We start from the raw sequence: 18,365 nt of genomic DNA on the forward strand, positions 1-18,365 counted from the left end.
AGTTGCCCTTTGTGGCGTATTTGATGTGAGTCATGAATAATTTGTCATTTTCGAGTCGAGGAGTGTTTGTCAGACAAACCAGCAGGAGCATGACTGCAAGAAGAAAAAAAACCCACTTCATCTGAATTGGGAATATTTTGTTGACTGAGATGATTGAATTTTTGCGGGATGTCATCTTTGCGCAAAGATGCACGCGTGACGCTTTTATTTGGGATTCATCTCACACAGGGATTGTTTTTCAGTGTTTCGTAAAGCGTAGTACTCTGACCTGATGGTGTCCCAGCAGATCAGGGAGGGAAATGACTCATGAAAACACCCGATACTCCTGGATAATCGCTCATCATAATCTTGTAGAGACATCCGATAATCTGTCTTTTTCTGAACAAATTGCAGTGGGTAAAAACATACAATTGTTGGTGCGACTATATTTCCAGCCAATCGTGGAGGAAAAATCACTTGTAACACACTCCGCACCGCAGGATCATCTTTGACAGCCCGTGATAAGTGTTTTGAAGACGTTGATCGAAAGGGAAGAAAAGCGCTCAAATTCGGTGCATCTGGAGGACATGAAGCTGGTATTGGTGGTTTACTGTGTATCCCATCTGTTCGTTTACGCTGCACTCGCATTGGCAGCTAATCCGATGCAAATCCAATTTTTATTTGGAAAAGGCCCGATACTGATCCAAAGATAGCAAAATTTTCTCTTGACGCTGGCACAATCCGTATCCCAGTTGTGCTGCTTGGAAAGGAAAAAAAACCCCGGAATTGTGTCACTTGAACCATGCGGTATAATTCCAGCCAAAACTAATCCCAAATTTTGGATTGTCAGTATGCCACCTGGGGAGCATCTTGAAGGTGCTTCATTGTCATGCCCCCCCCCCAAACAAAAATCTGTCGCCATTGTCTTACTTTCCCAAATGAAAAAGTACATGATTTTTTTTTGACGCGCCTCGATCTGAGCTGACAAAACGAAACGGCGAGATTACATGAGCAGTCACGGCCCGCAAACTAATCTAGCTGGCTGATGTCCACCATGATGCTCCATTGGAGGGGATTAATACGACTCCCGCTTTGACACAAAAGCGGACGCGTGTGAAGTGCGTTAATGGGCCCCATCCATCTCAATCACGGCTGCGCCATCAATCTTACCACTTCAACGTCTTAATTGGGACGCAATCTTGTGCGGCTAGCATTACAAAAACATTGTCGGATTGGTGAAGAAAGACAAGCAGGTGCAGGAATGCGAATGTTTTAAAAATAAATAAATAAGAGATGCAGACGCTAAGCGAAAATGAAATTACAAACAGATGTAATGCCCAATCTCAAATGGAGTTTCTGCATTGTTATTCATTGAAAAGCATGCTTGGGTTAAGGGAGTCTCCTCTCGCGCACGCTCACAAAAAACCAACTGCAATATATTGCCACTTAAACCAATGAGAGTGCAATGAGATTGGCCGGGTTTTGTTTCTGCAGATGGACAGCAAACTTGCCCGCGCACCTACCATCACATTTAATAATTTGCATATGTAGACAAACAATTTTCCAATACCCACAGGCACATTCTTTATCCTCTGAAAAAGATTAATATTACAGTATCTTACATTCACTGTGGATGTGCTGCTCTTTTTTTTTTTCTGGCTTCCTTGTTAGAAAAGAAAAAGAAAAGATTTGATTGATTGACAGTGTCCAGACAATAACATCCTTGCTTTCCCACCCTGAGGATAAAGACGAGAAAGTTTCATCTCCCGTGTGTCCACTAAAACCTTGAGCCATCCGCCTCGCAGCTCCTCAACTTGGTGGAATGGTTTGGCAGCTCTGCTGCGTGAGGCCGACTCCACTCTAATGGCTTTGCTATTTGCTATCATTGCTCATCTCTCCCAAGCCCACCGAAGACACAGTTATCACCCCCCCAAAAATGAGCGCCATCATCATCTCAACAGCAAAAAGAAGGACAAAAAGGAAAACAGTCCGTGCTTGCTTGCGGTGTGGTTCAGAGATTTTGTCGCATCTCGATCAGCAAAAACATAAATATTGCAATATCCTAATGATAAGCAACAATGAGAATTATGCAAATTTTGCCTCTCGTTTGACCTCCAGGAAGGAATAATATTGTTTGCGCTGTATTAGATGAATGGTGGCACATTTGAGTCATGAAGAGTAAAAACTAAAGTGGCGGGCGGACCAGCGCAGACCTCCACCAAGGCTTACCAAATGTCTTCCTGTCACATAAAGTAAAGTGTATGGCACAGCTGCGTTGCTAATTAACATAACACAATTGTTAATATTTCTGCGATGTTAATACACCGGCATGTAAAAGCGCTTTAAACCATCATTTTAATGTATGGTTTATGAATGTCAAGTGATTATTTTCTGAATGCCAAGCGATTATTTTCCACATGAATTTCCCCAAAACAAAAAAATCAGATAATTTATTATAGATAATAATTAAAATGTAATCTACAATTGAAACAAGGAAATTGTTTTTTGGAAAACATGTTTCCTGATACCTCCACAATATGGCGGCTTTTTAAGCGATTATTATTATTTTTATTTTTTTTTTTACATTATACAAGCAAGTCAGAAGTTTCACAGATGTGTATTACAGTCCCGTGTTTTGCCTTTTAAATATTCGTCGAGCAGAGAATATATGCCAGCGATGATTGTTTTATGCTCTGTTTGTATGTGTTGCTGTTCCATGTGTGTTGAGTAGCAGTTGTTTGAAAGTTAATGAGTGCGACAGCCATCATCTAGGGCGTTTATACGTTAGCATTTAGAAGCTTGTGCGAGACAAAATATCATGACTTAAATGAGCATTTTAGTCTTTCAATTCACGTTTAATTCTCTTTTGTTTTGTGTCAGTTCTGCAGTTCGACACTTTGAGTGGGAGTGTCTAGCAGCTCTTACCTGAGGAAAATGTACAAGCAACAGAGATGTTCATTTGTTGACCGCGGGAGAGTGTGATCAGGTGCTTAGAAATATACGCATAGCGATATGCTAATTTACGTTAGCCTTTCTGTGACATTTTGCATTGTTACCATTTAAGATGGTAGACGAAATGACGTTTCGCTCGAACATTTTTGTCTTTAGATTTACAATATTTAATTCTCTTTGGCTTTGTGTGTCAGTTTTAGAGTAAACTTCAACTCGGGGCAACAAACCGCTCGAAGCAAGCACATTTTGCCTCTTGTTTGGAAAACTGCTCGAGCTAGAGAGTATCGTTCTTTTCCTTAGTGATGTTGTACGATAGTCTCCTATTTCTTGACAGCGAGAGACTGAGAACAGGAAAACTTGAAAATGTGTCGTACGGGTAAAGCAATGAAGAAATATATATCTCAGAGTTTCACCTTTTGCGGGTGGGTTTGAAAAGTATCCCTCGCGATAAGGGTGCACTGTGTGTGGTTGGACTGGGTGTGTGCTGTGCAACGTGTGATTGTAACTTTAACCAGACATTCCATCACGCTGGCCTTCCAGCAGGTCATTAGCACAAATATACTGACATGTCCAGGAGGGGGGACATGCGTAAGGGGGTAACCGTCAATCAGGATATGAGGCGCCGCGTACAGACAGATGCTTGATGGGTGTGGGCTCTAAGGAAGCTGTCATTTAGAGCAGAGAACCGAAACCCGCCTTGGTTAACGGCACACAAGCGTCCTCGGGCGCTATCATGTCGCTCCCTGATGGAATTCTTGGCGGGGAAATGTATTCGCCTGTTTGGTGCTTCACACACTCAGCATTCCCGAGGAGGGAGATTGCATTCCTGTTGATAAAATATTACTATCCAGGAGAGGCTCTTGAATGGTCTTATAAGGTCAGGGTTGCATTAAAGGGCCCCCAAGCTGGTCATTAAATGTTACAGAAAAAATGGCTTACATTTTCCGTGTGTAGCCAAGGTCAAGGATAATTATTTTTTGTTGTCTTTCAGACAGTGGGGGACAAATTAGGCCTCAAAATGCTTTTCAGGTCTATGTATTATATAGTATAATACATGCAATCATACAACCACCAATGATGCACTTTTTATAAGGCATTTCCTTTTTCATTTCATAATTTGCTCTGAACAAATGTTGGAGTAACAGCTGATGACTAACGTACTGTACATGACATATTCTACTTCCCATGCTGCACGTCTCATCGGTAGTTTCATTTGCGCCATTTAAGTGTTTGGAGTTTTGAGGGCAAGTCATGCTGTTTGAAATGGCACGGTAATTTTGACACGCAGACTTGGAAATACTATCGGATGTTCGGCCCATACGAGGTTCTTGGTGAATATTTTTAACTGAAATTTGTCATCCAATCGGGAATAGGGGTCCCAGAGTAGTAATGAAGTTACACTGCTTTACTCTAAATTGAAGGTGTTTTTTACAAACCACCGTTTTTTTTTTTGTGTGGGTGATAGACAAAAATGTTCCCCAAAAGGCTTTTTTTCCACACACAAATGTAAGATATGCTATAATAGCACCTTGAACAACGCGCTGTTTTTCTTAGATTTCGTGAAGAGTAATCATTTTTGAGATGCGAAGATTCCACTTTACAGCGATATCTAATTTGGAGAACTACAGCTACAGTTTTATTTTGTCTTAGGACAAGTACATGCGTCTGTATTTTTCACTTGGATTATTGAAAATTCAATCGGCGGCGTGGACGGAAAATGTCCTCCAGTTCTGGAATGCCCCACTGTGACCAGAATCGCACTCCTTTCTGCCCAGAACAATGACCTTCAGGTCCAACCGGCAGTCCAAGGGGATGTTGTCTTGTGCGAAAGTGAATTACGTTGCAGTAATGCATTATGTTAGGCAGCATTCCCCGGACAATCTGTCATTGTCTACTCGAGCCGGTCTCACTGGCTCATCCGCCCGGTCTCCTCATCCCATCACTCTACGAGCCCAGGTGGAAGATTCGCCTAAGGAGTCCTGCCAAGGTCACGGGCACCCAGTCCCGAATATGTGTTCCTATTGCAAGACACAAGCACAATTACAAAAAACGTCCGTCTTCGGAAAGCATCCCTGCGCTCAAGGTCTTCATGAATAAACTATGACATTTGTTTCATTTAGAGCCGAAGGATAATACTTGTGTCCAAAGACTATAGTGTCTTCTAATTGGATTTCAACTTGAACCTGGGCTTCACATGAGGCCTAGTAAAATCAAACATGGAGGACGTTTGCGAGGGGCCATTTATGAGTCCAGTCACAATGGCGGATCGATATCATTCCTCCCACCCAATTTCACTTTCATTACAGCGGAGTACAACAACAAGCTGTTGCGCTCGCACGTTTTTTTCAGTCTGTTCTGTGCTCCAACTGAGTGGTGGCATTTCAAAACTAGCCTTTGACGAGCACTGGAAAACAATGTTGCATGAATCAGCATGGTCTGTCTTTCTTAACAGATGGTCAGCTTGTGCGGGGTGCTCCCCTTTGCTCTCGCATGGCGTCAGCAGACAGCCCATCAGTGTAGCGACACTTCAGGTTGTCCCTGGAAAAAGACGGAAAACAAGAGTCATGTAACATACACGGTGATCTATGGCTGCGTCGACAGCTCGGTTGTTGGATATAGCAGGAGAGTGACTGGGAACGTCAACAGATTGTTGAAATGACCTTCAGATCATGTAGTAATAAGACTCTGAACATAAAACAGTGGTCACATAGACAGCTCAGACATTAACCTTGGTAACATAAGATGCTTGGGACATAGGAATTGTGGGCCGTAGGGAACAGAAAAGGTTGGGCCCACAGAGCATTGGTCATTTTGGGAACAAATGACCCTGGTAAACAGAAGACGTGGGGGACATCAAACCTCGGGCACAAGCAGAACTCTGGAGACAAAGGATGTTAGGATTGGAACGGGATCCTTGTAGAAGTACTCGAAAGACAAAACAATCTGGTCAAATAGGAACACGGTTGACAAAAGATCATGCGAACCTAGAACGATGAAAAGAAAACAAACAACCCTTGTAAAACCAAAAAAAAAAAAACATTGTCTACTTGGTTCACGTATGCAGATGCTACATGAAGATGATGCAAACAGCTCATTAGCAAGAAGGGTAAGGCCAGGCTGGAGAATGGCACTGGGCTCCTACATACAACTGCGGCATCAATTAGAACCTTGGGGCGAATGTTCCGATTATATTTGCTGTAGCACTGTGAAAATGGAGAAGCCCTGAGACGAAGCATCCTGGGAAGCTACGACTCCCTTCGTTGCGTTGAAATCGTTATGAAAATGTCTCTCTTGCTGCTTTCAAAAGGCAAATGTTCAAGACATGAGACCAAATGGCTTGCAAATGTGCTGCTCGCAACCGTAGCCTTTTAAATGCTCCTTCTTTGCAAAACATTCAGCTGCTTTCCATATTGCGCAAAGTCCCTCAGGCACTTGTCAGGCGAGGACATTCCCCGACTATTTATCTCATATCACAGTCAGTAATCACATCCTCTTGATGCACATCGTCAAACAAAAGAGCAAAAACACACTTTGGAGGACACTGACTCGACAATTTTACCCACCGGCCGCAACAAACGGCACCGGGGTAGCCGCCCGTAAAACTTTATTTGCCTATTTTTCTGGTATGTTAAAAAGCGCAAATAAAATAGCACTGTATTTTCCAGAAGACATTAAGTTCAAGAAGGGGGATAAAAGTCCCCCAAGTTGCGAATGACCTTTCAAATTCCCATCAGTTCCTGTGCCGCGGCCGTATAATTGCATTCTTTGACTTCCTTTTATTGGGCTCTCGAAAGCTGTTTTCCGTCTCATCCCACTCGCCATTGTCTTTGACCGAGGGAGATTTAATTGGAAAATGAAACATTGTATGGATTCAAACGCCTGGCTCCTGCACAAGGGCGCGTTTTGTGTGCGTTTTTTTTTTTTTTTTTGTGCCTTATCACTCGTTCAGTCAGCACTCGCCATCTTCTGACCCGTTCAGTTCTGCAGCAAACATTCTGCCCCTGCAAAGATAAAAATGGTACGTTTTGAATGACCCTGTCAGAAAAAAAAAAATACTGTAACCTAGACCGATACAGATTTTGTTTGAAGGTGCAGCAAATTTTCATATTCGGCAAAATAAAATTCCACTAACTGATTAAACTATTAAGGCCTAAAGCGCCTGGCAAAACATTTTCCCCCAAATCTATGGGCGACTATAGATCACCCTCTAAAACTAGAAGTTTTCCTGGGAATTCAACACCTACAAAATAATTAATATATCATCCCTTGTAGCAGATAGAAACATACCGTATTTTCCGGACTATAAAACATTCATTTTTCCCTAGGTTTTGAACCATACGGCGACCATATAAAGGTGCGGCCATTTGTGGATTTTTCTTCCACCGCTAGGGGCGGTCTAACTGGAATTACAATACAATATAACACAATTGCCATCAACAAGATGTGACTGCATGTGGAGGAGTTCAACAGGTGAGGGCATTATGCACTAGGTTATGAATTAGGTGGTATGCTGAAGTACAGCAATAAACGGTGGCATTAACTGACAAACTGGAGTGGCAGCGGGCATTGAAGTGAAGATAAGTACCGTTTATTTTCTCTTGGTTCTGTTCCGTTTTAATCAGCAAAGTTGCTGCCGTGTTAAAAGGCACTGTTAGGAAAGAATCTGTTCAGGTACATGCATGTACATTTAATGTTCAAAATCGTTCTGTAAATGCAGTATATATTGAATTTTTCAACATGGTGAGTGAGTCTTATATAAAGGTGCAGCTTATAGTCCGTAAAATACAGTAATTCTAAAAGAATTTTAGAACTTGGACGTGTAGCTTTGACACAGGCCTGAGTTTATTTACTGTTTCAATCAAAATGTAAGAAAGTGTCAGTGCAAGAGAAGCACTACTTTTAACCCCAAAAAATAATCGAATGGTAGTTACCGCCCTCTATTCTGTACAAAGGCGTCAATATCATCGTCTGTCTTAACCATATATCACAATCGACGGGGCCCGCTCGTTCAAAGTCCACAAGCGCGTCGTCTATATCACTACCGTCACTTACTTCAGAGCTCCCGCGATCGTCTGCATCCACCATTACTGTTTGAAAAAATTCCGGGACATCCAATCACGACATTGTCACATGTATATTCTGATGCATTTCATTGACTAAGATACTGAGAATTGGTTCAAAAAGAAAGAGAAAAGAAAATGACGTATACACTTTTCCGGCTGTAGAGGTAGAAAGATGCAACAGCGCTTTAGTGGTATAAACACGGTAATGCGCTCCCTGCCTAAATGGGTCAATCGGCCAGTTAACTAAAAAATATCAAATGGCTTGCAACAAAGATATGAATTACAGGCAGAATATTTGACTGTTTTGCAGTACTTTGTCCTTTTAGTATTTAACTTTACAACGGAAAGACAAATCGGCAAGAATCAATGAAATTAGTTGGGGACCTTCTATTCCTCTTCTTCTTGCTCGTAATCATGCTATATGCCTTCCAGCAGAGCTCAGTGCTGCCCGGCATGGTGGCGCAATGTGGTACTACAACCCTAAATTCCGATTTGCCTGTATAATGTGGAATAATACAACAATTACTAATCTGCAATATCACGGGGTGACACTGTAGTGAAAAGCTGCACTGCATCAGAGGGAGCTGTTCCGACCATTTCAACCTTTTTTTTCTCCCACAAAACGAAAGGAATAAGTCAGCATTTCACAAAGGGGTGAGCACGAATGATGAAGCATTTGTGGAAAATTACAGGCCATTGTCTCTCTTTCTGTACAACCTTGGCTGCTTTTCAGTAAGCTATACAGTGGCGACCTACATTCTGGGTGGTGGGGATACACTGAATTGTGTATTTGGAGAATTAGTTCAAGAAATGCTCGTCTTGGCCGAGATAATTAAAAACATTAATAAATAAATAAACATCTGAGGATCCAAGTGAGTCAAATTGGGCGTTACATAATGCAGCCGGTGCAGCCGAGGTGATAGAACGGCTCGGTCGGTCCGTGCATTTTGCGCTCTAATGTTGATTAAAACTATTAGGGAGACCCCCCGGAGGATGAGTGTGATTCATCACTATGCAATTGGATTAAGTCTCCGAATCCGGGAAGGATGAATGCTGCCATGTGGTCGGCACTGGTGTTTTGATATTAATATCGGTGACCACAAGCAGGTTTGACGTCTTACGCCTGGGTGTTCCGTATATCTAAGGCACCCGACTGACAGATTTCCAATGTCATGGAAATGAAAGGGATTGCAGCCTTTTGAAATGTAAATTGGTGAGGCTGGGAGGTGGGGGGTGCTATGCGGTATGGTTTGATTGGGAATATGAATGGCAAGGGTTTGCCCCGGTTCACACAGTGAAATAAGATTTGCACCACCCGTTGCGTGCGTGTGCGTGCGTCAGAATTAGTGTGTGGGAATGAATGTGTGTGTGTGTGTGTGTGTGTGTGTGTGTGTGTGTATCTCATTCAGCACAACTCTGAGACAAGTGAGTTGAAAAGGATAAAGCAAGCAGCATCGTAACAAGTGTTTGCATTTGTCCCACTGGGCAGTTCAAGCAATAAACACATCCCTCCCTTTTCTTGCCCGCTGGAGACCTTTCCGCCATAATGAATCATTCATTAGTTTCACGAGTGGATCACCACACCGGTGTGGACCCCGCAAGACCTTGGAAGTCTCCAGGTCCACAAGTCAGCCTCCCTGTGGATTCGTGTGCTAAACCGATAAATTAATCACTCCTTGTGGTGTCCAAAGAGAAGTTGGGATGTCATAAAGCTCCGGAAGGCCCGCTGGGTTTTCCGAAAATGGGTCAGGTGAAAGCGCTCTCTGTACTAATGAAGTCCCAGAGCACTGAGCATCACCTGCACACTTTCAATTAGCGCACAGGAAAAAAAGGAGGATGGCAATATGGAAGCCGGCGGCTGCGGTCCGGCCCGCTAGGAGCGGCCGAGACTCAACAGCTTCCTGCTGCACTGCTCGCATATTTGAATACTTGATTTGGATGTATTGCAGGGCCTTGCTGTATTTACAAATGCCGACGTTTTCAGCCAAATTAAAAATCGTGATTTCAGCTGATTGCACCACGGTACTACGTAATCTACGGTGGTTTCGGCAACAAGCAGTGTTTACATGGACAACATTTCTTTAATCCGATCAGAGTTGGGATTAAAATTCTGATCGGATGCACTGTTTTCATGGACACAATTCGATCAGGACTTGTGTGTTTAAGCATCACACTTTCCAGCAGAACAAATCATTTCGACATGCGCAGATTGACCAAAAATAGTGGTAGTAGAAGAAGCGACTTCTGTGTCAACAAAACATCGCTCTTTCAATTTCTACTTTGAACATTGCCGTTATTTCGCACATCCTGTTTGCGCTGTTACGTCGAATCAACACTACGTAATGGAGCTGCAAATGTACCAGTTCAGTCTTGTGCCCATCATGTCTTTCTCTTGCTCTGCTGTTTTTTTTTTTTTCCAAACTTTATTGAATCAAACAACGACACTCTCTCTGCTTATACTAGTTTCCGGGAAAAACAGAAACGCCTATAATGGCGTCACAAACATGTGCAGTAAAGACGTTTTTTTCCGAAATGTATGAAATGTGCTATATGAATAAACTGCTTTGCCTTGAAAGAACGTAATCACGGGCGTGGGAAAAGAGCATAGTTTTTAACCTGGATTTAAAAACATTTACACTTGGGGGCAGACTTCACTTCTATTGGCAGTGAACACCATTGGATACAGCATAACAGCTCAATGCAGCTTCACCATGTTTGCATTGAGCTCTGGGTTTTGCACCAGTTCTGTGAACGTACTTCCAGTCTTGCAAATTACTATCTGCTTAGCTTTCTGCTCCATCCAAAACGCACAGACAGAGAAAGTCAAGCGCTTTAACTGCCAGCAAAATGAGGGAATACAATGTGAGGGATACTTTTACGTTCTATAAAACGGTGGCTGGCTCCAATGATCATCACTTTGTAAAGTTATCGCTCACATTAGATTTGTCTATTTTCTTGACAGTCGCTTTTTCTGTTCATTTTCCGCTGTTGTGAGAGCTGCAGGAAGTTAACCGCAAAGTAATTTGCAGATTCCTTTCAAGATTGGAAGCACGTCACGCTCCTGGTGGACATGGTCCATTTGCCCAAAGGAGACCCAATTGGGAGCAGGTATACCAGGTAGATGGGAGATGCCAAAGGATCTTTTGGCTAAGCCGTCTAATGTGGGCGGAGCAATAGGCTGTCAATTGGAGTATTTTCACAAAGTCCAAACAACAAATTATCCCCCGTTACCAGTTTCGCTGATCCATATGAAACCTGGCAGAGATGTCTGGGGTTAATGAAGTCAACAATTTTGGTCCCAGGGATTTCACCCAAATGAGCCTCAGTCGGAAGAAGAATGCATCCTAGACAGATGCTAAATTATAAAGATTTTTGTAAGAGCCAGATAACTGTTGTTATCGTTGTTTAACGGCTACCAACGACATTATTCATAAAACCTTTGTTCCCTTAATATTATTCAGATCTAATAAGACTGCCAGTCATGACAAAGTATTACACTTTTTAGAAAATGCGCCTCAAAGAAATAACTAATAACATAAGTCTTTTGGTGTTTCTGCAGGACTTTTATCGACCACAATTGTCCCCTGGGAGTGCGAGCAGCTATCTTCAGCCTGCCAGGATGTTCTTTTTTTTTTTTGTTTTTTGTTTTTTCATGTCTGCTGAAGGGGGCAGCCATGTTGTCCTGATGGTGGGATTAAACGGACAAAGTAAAGGACATCAGGCCGCAGATGGCATCGCTCGGTCAGACCTCGCCATCAACAAAGGTCCAAATTTCATTCATTGGAATTTTGTGGGGATTCTGCTTGTTGGACTTTTGTCACTTTAACTTGGGACTTGTTTGTGTATGTACGCTGTATGGTGGCAGCCTCACTTCCTAACAAGCAGCAGCAGTTGTCAGAACAATTCTTCACTAAAGAGGCTTCAGGCTGTTTATTGCCACTCCCAGTTGAAACGTACTGTCAAAATAAACAGAAAACAAAGAGAATTGCCATTATTTGAAACAACCACGTAGCTGAGACTTTGAGTCAGCTGACCCGATGCTAACGAACAATGCAAAATGTCAAAGACAGGCTAACCACACAAGCATAGATGTTGTGGAACTCTATAAAATGACCATGTGAGCAGACAATATAATACAAGCACATTGTCACTGTGCTGTGAAAAACACGAATGTCCACTTTTGACAATGTTCACGTTAATGCGATGTCTGTAATGTGGAAAGCCCATTTGCGTAAAAATGAAAAAAAAATGGACATAAGTGTTTTTCACTGGACAGTGCCGATATATTCTTTATCATTTGTGACATCTGAATGTTATTACTGCAGCTTACTGAGTCAAATGTGAAAATCTTTGTCTTTGTCTTGTGTGCCAAGATTCCCATACCGGAAGGATCAAGAATTTGTCCATTGAAAAGAGACAAAACTATTTACATGTAAATATTGTTCTAATTTTGTGACTGTACATTGTTTATAAATTACAATATCGCACAATACTCAATGGCATATACAACAAGCTGTTAGTGGATCTTAGTAGCCAAAACTTCTCTGCCTTAACTGTCAATCCCGCTGTATCTCTTCCAGTACGGCTCAGTGCTGCCAAGCTTGTTGTGGCCCAACGTTGTACTACACGAATGACGTCCAACTCTAAATTCCAACTCGCCTGTATACTGTAAAAACCCTTAAAAAATGGTGTCGGAAAAAATCCGGGTAACGCAAGGAGCTTACGGTATGTCTCGTCGTGACATTTGACAGCAAGTCCCCAGCTTTTCCATCGATTTGTCTTGTCATGCTTATGTTTGGGAGAGAGCGGAGGTGTTGGCACTTTGATGTCTTTTTAGTTTACTCTGCTCGCGGAGGTGCCGGAGGGGGCCGCCTCTCTTCCGTCCAAAACAGCCATCAGCTGATGAAGCCTGTGGATTTTCCACGGCCATGCGTCGTCAATTATTCCTGCCGGTGCACCTCCTCTGTCCTGCGCTGCACCTGACAAGCGTGCCAAACCACGGCCTCATTATGTTTTAATAAATCACTTGGATGTGCGATGATGTTTCAACATTCAATAAAAAGGCGCGAGCAGATTACCTCACTATTGGTTGGCCAGATCTGGGATGAATAATTCATGGGGGCGTGGCGTTAATGACAAAGGGTGCCATCTGCTAGAGCCACAGGTAATTACAATGGCTTGTTACAGAACGCGCAATCCCGCCCCCTTCCTCAAAAATGTCTTCCAGGATAATCAATAGTTCCACTCTATGCGATCAAGCCTGCCACAAAATGAAATTTAATCCATGAATAAAACATCTGGCAGCTGCATGTTTAATCACATCTTGTTTAAAAAAAAAAAAAAAAAAAAAAAACATGCACAATTCATTGATCAATATACAGTATACATACATTTCTTGTTTGGCTGCATGTCTATGAAATTGATGCTTTGAAGCCACTGTAATGACAAACAGATCGCTGTAGATGGCAGCATTGCATTCCTTTAGATTTGAGATCAGCACAACGTTTGAGTTCAAGTTATAGATTGGGGACTGAATCTCGGCTCGTCACCGATTGTGGGGAGAGAAATGCCAACACGTTGGGAATTGGACAAGTTCGGGCACCTCACACTCGGAGTATGAAGATCATGATTGTGGGGAAAAATAACATTCCAAAGAGTGAATGTCGAACTCCAGGTAAAAAAAGGCACTGACAACTTGAGTCATGCGGTCAGCCGGAATCAGCCATGGTGTTTTTCATAGTTATGAATATGGAAGTAAAGGCTATTAAAAATCTTTCCTCAGTCTTGTTTTTGTTGTTTTATAGATTGAGGGTTCACAAAGCAAAAAATATTAGTATCAATTTGGCCTGTTTCATTTTCACAAAAAGCCTGTTTTCTACACTTTTTGGATGGCAACTGGTGTTTTTGGTGAGCTAACCAATGTTCTACTGTTACAAAAGAACAATAAGGCTATAAACGAACTTATTTTTTTCTGGAAGAGAGAAAGAAGAGACTTTGCTCTTTATTTTGGTAGGTTTGATTCTGACACAATATTGTGTGGGTCCTGAAACATCTGTCAGAATCCTCTGGAACAGCACTGTGAACTGATGAGAGTGAGTCATGTCGAGAGAAGAGAGTTCAGACAAACTTGGAGATGAGGAACGGGTGCCTACAGCTCTCACGAGGTCAGTACTTTCGATATCTGCAAACACAAAGCTAGCATAGCAGCAATCAAGAAGATTACGGTAGTGCTGGCTTTTCTCTTAACCTTCTAACCACGGGCATACCATTGTGAGATCTATTTCATTTTATGCATTTTTTTTTTTAGTTTTCAAAGCTTTTATTTGAGAACACTATTCCATCTTAGCATTTTTTTTCCATACAAACACATTTATTTGACTTTTTTTTTCAGAGCAGGGGGATCCTATAGAAAGTAAAAAAAATAATAATAATAATGCGGTGATGTGATGCCATCCTCTTCTCCGTCAACGTTCGATACGTAGACGGGCCAAGGACGAATCTCTCCTCACATGTAAATGTGAGCGTCTGTAAATGTATCAAATATTCATGAATCACGACATGTTCCAGACCCGTGTTGCACGCCGACGTCTAATTGGTAATTAAACCCGCGGCTCCGGGGGCGGGATGGTGAAGAGGATCGAGCACCACAGTGGAGCAGGAGCAGAAGCCTTTTAAGTAGGACACAAAAACAGCAACTTCTCAAATGAACGCTCCGCTTGCAGACATTCAGCGTATCCAAGCCAAGCACAAATTAAACAGTTAGCGATGAGAATGTCTTGAAGGAGGAACTTAATGCAGGTGAGTGCAAGTCAGGGCTGCGTTATGAAAGCATAGCATGGAGAAATAACTGTATCTCAGATTTTGATTTTTTTTTTTGGGGGGGGGGGGTATGTTATACAGGCAAGTCCAAGTTTTCCAAGTACTATGCTCTGTGTTCCGTGTGTGTGTGTTAATGAAGCAGTTGTTTGAATGTTTGCGACAATCGCTTTGATGCTAATTTCCGTTAGCATTAAGTCAGCAGAATTTGTTAGCCAAAATATGGTTTTCTGAACGCTTTGGTGTTTAAACATACAATGTTTAGTTCTCTTTTGTTTAATTTGTCAGTTTTAAAGTAAACAAAGTGCTTAAATCTTTAAAGGCCCTTTTAGAGAGTGGTTTTTTTTTAGAGAGGCAAAAGAGGCACCTGTTACAAAAGCTACGCTAACGTTATTTGGACTTTTCCACCCTTTTTTTTTTTACCATTTACTATTTACTTTGCATCGTGCTAAAACATTTTGAAATATTTATATTGTTGTAGGCAAAGACTATTGGCAGACTTAAAATCACAACTGCTGCAAACCTTGAGAAAGCGTCGCCCCAACATGAAACCAGCCGGCGTCCCTAAATGGAGCAGGCGAATAGAACCATTCTTTCTAAATGTCTTTTACTCTCCAACGGCTGTTAGAAAACTGCCGTTGTTTGTTTGTTTGTTTACATTGCAACTTGATTTTTTGCCAGTCATGTCATGCACCCTGTGAATGTGAGATTTCAATTCCAGCAGTGTCCTCATGCTTGTTTTGTTAGGCCTGGGTGCTTATTTTGTCACAGAACGCAATATTCTTCTTTGAAATGGCTGGCGGCGAATGAGTTCATGTAATATTTTGACTTTATCCTCATAGTATTGTGAGTTGTACTTGTGTCATATTATCGCATTCGAAGGTGTTTTCGTGTAGGTGTTTTTCCCCAACCCCAGCGTAGTGTAAAGCAGGCGTGAACGTGTGCTGTAACCTTGTCGCTAAGCTGTTAGCATTCCACTCACGCCTTATGTTGCCTGTTGGGCGACCTTATACTTTTTGTTACCAAAAAGGTCCTTCAGTCAATTACCAACACAATCAATAATCACAAATGAAATCTTGAAAATCTACAATGTTTTGATGTTGCTACTGTTGATGTGACTACCCCCGCCCCCCGACCCCCCCCTACACACACACACACACACACACACACACACACACACACACACACACACACAACTTGTTTCTGCACTGTTAGCTTGAAGGACTCGATTGCATTTGAGCTTGGTGCAAATTGTTTGTTTTCTAAATGACCCACCTGATCCCGGGAGATAGAAACTGCCGAGCATGCTCCTCCTTATCCGTGGCGTGAATAATGAACATATGTAACAGTAGATGAATGTCAATGCAAGTGTCTCCCACTGATAGCTGACACTGGTGGATGAACGTGTTCTTACTCTACGCTCAAACAGACACAATCTAATGAAGTCCACTACGAGCTCATTACCTTAACACGCATGAGCAAAGCAAGAAGCCATTAAGTGTCTGTGTCATTTTCTTTTTTTTTTTTTCTGTCATTGGAATCGATATGGAGTGAATGTTCCAGTCCGACGCAGAATCAAAACGGCCCTGTTTTGCTCAACCGACCTCATTTAGCAAACTGACGCGGTAGCTTGACTTAAGTTCGGTTTGTGACCATGCTAGTCACTAAAAACACTCGTCTCCTTTTGAAATGGATGGAAATGCAAATCTGAGTGTTTTGATAGCATGCTACTGTCCATTGTCATACTGTAAAAAGAAAAACGTTTTTTAGTGTACTTTTTTTTTTTTTTTTTTTTTGCACTTCACTTGCCGCCATGCTCACCCCTTTTTTCTCAGATTTGATGTTTAATTTGCATGGCTACGTCTTCTAGGTTAAACAAAACTAATTTGCCACAGAAAAAGTATGTGCATATGCGCGACAGTGAGAGCTTGTCCTGTGAGAGTGTGTGTGTGTGAGAGAGAGATCGTGTGAGGGTAAGAGTTTGCATTTGGGAGAGAGGATGTGTGAGTGTATGAGAGAAAAAGCGTGAGAATGAGAGTGTTGGGAGGAGTTTGTGTGTGAGGGTGTGAGAGAGGGAGAAAGAATGCGTGTGTGAGAGTTTGTCTGGCAGATGAACTTTGTGTGTGAATCAGAGTGAGTGACTCATGTTTTGGCAAAGAGTGAGTGTGTGAGTGTAGGGGAGAGTTTGTGAAGAGGGCGTTTTTGAGAGAAAGTGAGTGAGAGCATTTGTGTGACAGAGAAAAAAAGTTTGCGTGAGAGACTACGTGTTGAGAGAGAGAATGGGTTGTGAGAGGGGTTTTTTTTTTTTTTTTTTTTGCCTGTCCATGTGAGAGACATTGTGCGTGTGTGTGAGTGTGCGTTTGTCAGAGAGAAAGTGCGAGCGCGTGACCTCAGAGCTTTCAGGTCCGCCGCCTCGGCAGTGTCGGTGGCACATTGCGCCCCTCAGGCTTCATTTGATTTGGATTGGACTCATGATGGATGTGACATTGTGCGGGCGCTCGCCCCCCGCAGTCTGCCCAGTCCCCGTGGGGGGTTGGCGGGGGTGTTCACCTTTTCCCGCTGCTGGAGTCTTAATTAACTTTACAGTAATGACTGCGGCGACAGTCCGGCTCAGTGCAGACGCGGACGCTGCCATCTTGTAAAAATTGTGTTTGTCCGACTTGGACGTTTTCATTCATGCTGCAGAGTGTAGATTTTGCCAGGAAGTCTTGGCAAATGGGGGAAAAAAAACAAATATTAAAGTGTAAAGCTGTAGCTCAATTTATGTTAAGAAGGCATTGGGGAAGAAAAAAATGTTAAACTGGTAAAAAAGTGAAGTAGGATTTCAAAACAGGTTTTTTGGTCAGATTTTTTTTTTTTTTGCTTGAAACTTGAAGTAGATGCACTTGTTTTGCTTTAGTGGGCCCCAAAAAATGTCTCTACCAACTTAGTGTGTCTGCCTGTCGGTGTGCGTGTGTGTTTGTGTTCCCTACAGCTTGGACTCATGTCAGCCGCTATTGATATTCAGCGTAAACCTTCCCCTTGCTTCTTTTCGCACCTTCCACTCCAAACCTTTTACCAGATTGGATCTGAAGTTCCCCGAAAGAAAATGAATAGAAACGACAACAACAAACACCATTGGTAAGCAGAGATTCATTTGTTTTTTTAAATCAAGATGCAAATTTACTTTTGTGCCTCAAACCCTTTCCTTCGCTGGGGTTTAAATGAAACAAGTTTCACATGCAGTTTGAATCTCCTTTTCTCAGGCAATGTGATAACATTAGAAAGACAATGAAATGATACTTCTTGTCACGCCTTGAAAAGAAATGTACAATTTATGAGTGTCTTTAAAATGTCCATTCATCAAAAGATTGGACATTTAGTCCAATTAGAAACAAGCTGAAAATGCTTTGCATAATCACATCATCATCATCAGGAGATGCAAACAAAGACTCAGCTCGTAAAGTGGGAATAATAAAAATAACAACAATAATAAAAAGTGATGGGAGCACAAATCATTAGTGGAGGGTAAACAGACATTAATGAAAAATGTCACTCATTAAAATTGTATGAGAT

The 18,365-nt window shown here is 42.1% G+C and overlaps 1 protein-coding gene across 5 annotated transcripts in view; it reads left to right on the plus strand.

Annotated features, from left to right (window-relative positions):
* cabp7b (calcium binding protein 7b) overlaps positions 1 to 18,365 on the plus strand; it is a 39,920-nt gene that overhangs the window by 9,979 nt on the left and 11,576 nt on the right. For 2 of the 5 annotated variants that reach the window (XM_086054085.1, XM_086054089.1), the window contains exons 2-5: positions 11,554 to 11,758; positions 12,575 to 12,719; positions 14,008 to 14,158; positions 17,785 to 17,930. The gene's annotated coding sequence lies outside the window, so the exon portion shown is untranslated. Of the gene's footprint in view, positions 1 to 11,553; positions 11,759 to 12,367; positions 12,427 to 12,574; positions 12,720 to 14,007; positions 14,159 to 14,266; positions 14,793 to 17,784; positions 17,931 to 18,365 lie in introns of those variants that run through there. The other 3 variants (XM_086054087.1, XM_086054086.1, XM_086054088.1) reach the window with 3 other exon arrangements.

This window comes from Filicampus tigris, chromosome 15 (genome assembly GCF_054856515.1).
Source record: "Filicampus tigris isolate MCC_2025a chromosome 15, RoL_Ftig_1.0, whole genome shotgun sequence".
Classification (NCBI taxonomy): domain Eukaryota; kingdom Metazoa; phylum Chordata; class Actinopteri; order Syngnathiformes; family Syngnathidae; genus Filicampus; species Filicampus tigris.